This window comes from Drosophila arizonae, chromosome 2 (genome assembly GCF_054131065.1).
Source record: "Drosophila arizonae isolate 15081-1271.41 chromosome 2, UAZ_ARI_1.0, whole genome shotgun sequence".
Lineage (NCBI taxonomy): Eukaryota > Metazoa > Arthropoda > Insecta > Diptera > Drosophilidae > Drosophila > Drosophila arizonae.
In genome coordinates, this window is record NC_142922.1 from 25,257,790 (window position 1) to 25,263,487 (window position 5,698).

General features: G+C 44.1%; 1 long non-coding RNA gene across 1 annotated transcript; it reads left to right on the forward strand.

Moving 5' to 3' along the window:
* Positions 1-408: 408 nt before the first annotated feature.
* On the forward strand, positions 409-1,924 carry LOC149270619 (uncharacterized). The gene is made up of 3 exons (XR_016271639.1): positions 409-984; positions 1,234-1,336; positions 1,400-1,924. It is a non-coding gene; the product is annotated as an uncharacterized LOC149270619 (long non-coding RNA).
* Positions 1,925-5,698: the final 3,774 nt, after the last annotated feature.

The following is a 5,698-nucleotide window of genomic DNA, read 5'->3' on the forward strand; positions in this document are numbered from 1 at the left end:
CCTGCCTGCCAGCCAGCATGCATTTCCAGTGCGGAGCTGCAGCTGCAGCAGCTCATATAAAACCGCTCGCATATACTTATGTGCTCGCTCTGTGTGAGTGTGTGTGTGTGTGTGTGTATGTGTGTGCATATCCTTTGCAGCGTGTAGCAATGCCTGTTTTGCTGCTCTGATAATGATGCTGGCCAGCATATTCATAATGAAATTTCATTGTAGCAACCACACACACACACACACATGCTTGTGTATATATTTAAGTGCATGCATACACAGAGCACGATAACTGAGCGGATATATGTATATACATATACATATATTTACATATGTATGTATTATGTATATGTATAGTGTGGGCCTGTACCAGGCATATTATGTATAAACACAAATTAATTTCGTTTCAGTGGCGCAAACCGTAGTAGCCATGGCTAAGCGAGCCCGTGCAATGACGAGGGCGGCCATTTGCATAAAATATTTGCACAGCCTTCGTGTAGTGCAGCGCTGCGGCTGCTGGTTGCCTTTGCTTTGAGGGCCCCTGCCCATAAACTAGACAACAAGCGTTTTGGGCCCTGATTTAATGAATCAGCAGGCAGCTGAAGTGACTCGCTTCAGGACGAGAGGGACCCTATGCGCCGACAATAACCTGCCGCATCAGCAAACGTCTTGCAACTTTGCATGTTACCCAATGTCTGGATCGCTTGGTTTTGATAAATTAGCACAAATCCGTTGCCCCAACCACAGTGCCTAATGTGAGCAGCAGGCAACTTCAGAGGCCCAAGCTCGGCAAGACTGTGACACATTGGGCAGGGTAGCACTGATGTCATAAATATTTCATACGGACTCAACTCTGAGTTGTGCTCATAATTAACTGGAAGCAGGCAGCTTTAAGAAATGTCAGGCAGTAGACTGTGATGTGATATAATAAGCAAATGCTAACAAAATCTATGTATTTCAGTTATAGCAGCAAGCCTATATGGATATATTGTAGATGTAAGCATATATTCTATTTATTTGCTGGTGATACATTTATTTAGTTTATATTTTACATAATTGCTTGATTGATTTTACTTAAATTTTAATAAAATATAATAATAATATATAATATATAATGATAACTAAAGAAAAATAAATCAACCTTGTTTCGATAATAATGGATTATTAATTTAAAGAATCCGGGCCATTTTCATCATTTTAAAATCTTATGATTATATATACCTCATATTCGCTGTTTGTTTCTAGATTACGGGGTACCCAAGAGCTCATCCAATGCATATAATATTTTCAAGTATGAGCGCTTTATATAACGGAAAGCCTTCATGCTGTCGGTCGACAAGGAGACATCGTGAGCAGCCCCACGCTTTAGCACATAATTAACCTAAAAATGTAACTCCATCTTGTTTATCAGTGAAAATACAAAACGAAGAGGAAGCAGCGAGAAGACAAAAATAAGCGACTCGAAAAAAGGCGCGCATCTCATTATCACTCGGACGTGAATATCTCGACATGTTTGCCGTTGTCGTTCCTCAACGGCAGGGAACATGGAACGTGAAACGTGGGACGTGGGACGCGAGCGTTGTCACCGACGCTGTCGCCCATTTACATACACACACTAACACCCATATATATATGTATGTATGTATGTATTTATATATAAGTGACTCCCCGCCTCACCCCGGTGTCGCTGGCAGGCCGAGTTGTCGCTCGAAAACATTTAAAGTGAATTTGTGTTGAGCTCACATCGTTAAAATATCCGTCAAAAACTTAAGCAAACAGACATAACTACGTGCATTTTAAATTGAATTCGAACAACAACTACAACTACAACTACAATGCGAAGAACTCACACATAGCGACAGTGAAAATTTACACGCACACACAGACTCGACCGTAAGTACCAACACATACATATACATACACGTATATCTGAATACTTTTGGCTCGGTTTAACCTGCTGGCTGTCTGACGCCGTCCGCGCCCAGTTGTGCGCGACTTCAACGTGTTTTTTTTTTTTTTTTGTCTTATTTGCCAAAAAAATTAAAGACAAGTAAAAGTCGTGATTAACGTTGAATTGGCTCTGCTCGAGCGTCATTATCACCATAAACAAGCAGCAGCAGCAACAACATTAACATAAGCAACAACAACAACATAATTTGAAGCCAAGTTTTTGAAACGCGCCTGAAGTACGAGCGAGGAGCAGCATTGTACTACAAAAATGCCGCGCTCGGTTGACTTTCAATGGTGGATGGAGTCTCCGGCTGGCTCCGTCTGGGATTGGGTTTGAGTCTTGTACTTGAAAACAAGACGAGTTGATGCATTTGACCAAAGCAAATAAGAAGCAAACGCCGAAGACTGATTGCATAAGTTTTAATTGACGCGAACCCATTTAATGGGAATGCAATGCTGTTGATGTTAGTGGCTATTGAGAGATCCATTTGTTATATCTCGTGGCAACACCCGTTTCAGTGCCCTTAAGTATGCTACAAAATTTATATGCGTCAGCTTGAACTGTACAACTGCCTATATGAGATGTACGGCTAAGGCGATTCATATTCAATTTTATGATAATTCAGATTAGGCCTTAGCAGTTGCAGTCTCGATATTATATGAAATTTTGTTGTGTCTTTTCAGTTTAATTTATTTGGCAATGCAAAGATTACAAACTACTTTCGGTCTGATCAAAACAAACAAATGTGGAATTGCTAAAGATAATTGTGTGTGGCAGCTGCCTAAAAATTGCAAGTGACGTATTCGCAGACCTGATAATTTACTTCATCTACTCGCAGATAAGATTTCTGATATTATCTTAAGCTTCGGTGTGCACCTTATAAAAGTAAATATGGTACTTCAACAAGATCGTTTACGTTTTATCTCTCCAATGTAGAGACTCTATATCTAAGTAGTTCTTAGTATACTATAAGTACCGATTAGAAGATGTTTTATAAATATACAAGTTTATATCGAAGTTCAGTTAAGATATTCCATATGCCGAATTCCATATGCGAATCAGGGTTAAGAGTTGCAGGGGTGGCTGATCGAGGTCGCGGGCCGGACTGTTAGTTAAGCACATACGCAAAATGTTGCTAAGTATCTTACAGGAGCGCCGACACGTCGCGCCTTCTTACGACTTCTCGCGGCTTGGGGCTTGGGGCTTACGACTTGAGGCTCCTCTCAACGCTGTCGCGGTCGCAATCGCAGTCGCAGCGGCTATGGCATTTCGCGTTAAATATTTACACACACAGATACACGCCCAATAAGCAGTGCGCTGCGCAAAGTGTGCCATCAGCTGCCAGTTCGACGACGAAGACGGGCAGGGGGAGGAGGGCGACGCCAGCGATGGCGGGGTCAAGTGCTGAGGCTGGGGCTGCGGCTGCTGCTGCGACTGCTGCGAGTGGATCATTGGCATGACGCGAACGCGGACGCGACGCAAGTGGCAGGCACTTTGCATATTTTAGCGCGTGCATTGCAGTTGCTAATTGAAATAGTGTGGCCGAGCGGGGCACGCTGAGAGGCGGGAGCTCAATGATCAGCGATCGTCGCTGTGCACATATTTGCCAATGCCAGAGATGCGCAACGAAGTGCCGACCTCGCCTATCCCTGACTAGAAGGAAGGTGGGTGCGTGCGGATTGAGAAAGGCGCACAATTGCATCACAGACGCATTCGCCGCAGATGCAGCTGCTTTTGCAGTTAAATTTTCTGTTGCTGTTGCTCTGGCTGTTGCAGTTGCAGTTAAATTTATTGTTGCAGTCACGTACACGTACGAGAGTCCGAATAGCAACTCCTTCGGCTCTAGCCACTTTCGTGCGTCTTGCAAGTGGAGCTGGACAATGGCGTGGGCACGTCATGATTTTTTGATTGATCTGTAAGGCACACAGTGCAGTTGGCTTTTATATTTTTTAATAAAAGTGAAACGTTTTTCATTACTCTCATGTGTGTACATACGTGTGGACGGACGGACGGACGAACCGACGAATGGACGCTTGAGACGGCGCTCCATCTGCGAAGCGCTGCCTGCAGCGTTTGCTGCTGCATTTTCATATTTATAAGATAATTGAAAGCGGGTATTGCCAAATTAACAACGCTCGGCAAACAAAGAAAGCGGCGACTGGCAATATGGCGGCACACACACTCATACACGCACGCACATACATATACAAATAGTACATGTAAGAGCTGTGTGTGTGTGTGTGTGTGTGTGATGAAAGACAGGCGCATATCCCTTGTGTACACAAACGCGCTTTATTGTTTTGCGCTGGGCTGGCTTCACTCTTTGCCCGGGAACTGGCAAAGGCTAAGGCAGTGGCAGTGGCGGAGGCAGAGGCAGAGGCAGAGGCAGAGGCAGAGGCAGAGGCAGAGGCAGAGGCAGAGGCAGAGGCAAGGCACAGACCCAGAGGAGGGCCAGTAGCAGCCACCCAATGATACCTATATGTATGGAATCCACCACCAGACATCGTCTTCAAAAAAATGTTCGTATCGTTCACGGATTTTATTAAATTGCATTCGTAGTTGTTTTGAATTGATTCGACTACGTGAAATTGCCCGCAGCAGCAGTAACAGCAGCAGCAGCAGCAGCATAAGCGGAAGCAGCTAGAGCCAGATCACACAGGACGACACGAGCTGAACTCAACCGAGCAGAACTGGCTCCCTTTTCGGTAGAGGTCTGCCCCTTTAGCACTTTGTTTTACTTTAGATTTTTACTTTTTATATTTTATTTCGTCTTACTGTGTTGTCAGCTCATAGAGCAGGATGCCAGCCTCCGCTTCCTGCCGGCAGTCTGGCAACTATTACAAATGGCTGAGGCAGGCTGCTGGAGCTGCAGCTAGAGCAGGCACTTGAGCATTTTGGGGTCGTTTCGCAGGAGGCCCCCAAGCCCCAGCTTCTGTTATTGTTGCTCTTGTTGTTGTTGTTGTTGTTGTTGTTGCTGTTGTTGTCTTAATATTTTTTCTTGAAATTTTCTTGGGCTTTTCTCGGCTTCGACAAGAGTTTCATTTGTTTTATGCGCTCTCCTTTTGGCCGTTTGTTTGCTGATACTTTGTCGGTACTTTTCGGCCACTTTCGAGCAGTAGGCACTAGTGGCGCAAGTTATTGTATCTTGTAGATACAACGTCAAACGTTGCCAGTTTCTCTTCCATTTTCCGTTTCTCTATTTTTTTCTCATTTGGTTTATTATTGCCTTGCTCTGGGTTTTCTACCAAAAGCGCTTTAAATGAAACCTTTGGCAATTTGCTACAATTTAATATCTGATTTAAGGCAGCACAAAGAATCAAATATGAGCACACACACACACATGATGTTTGAGCGTGTGCGTGTGTAACTGTGCCTTAGCCTTAGCCTACACACACGCATATGGCGCATCCTGGACATAAAGGATATTAAAAGAGATTTAGCATTTTGTTTGCACACGGATGATGCATTGTCATCGAGCTGGGCCGAGATTTATGATGGATTCGGTTTGTGCCTGGAGTGCGCAAAAATTAGAATTTGCCAGGCTCTTGTGCGCTACGCAAAATGTGAAGAGCTGCTGCGGACGACAGCAAAGCGAAATGCCAATGAAATTCGGAAAAGGCGTCTGATATGAAGGCTAGCAAAACTTTTTCCATGCTCTGCTCGCATTTACAAAAGCAATTTCCAATCTATTATTCACATGTAGGGGAACGGCGTTACGCCTTTGCTCAAGGGACTCTTGAAATACGGTTTCTCATTTGT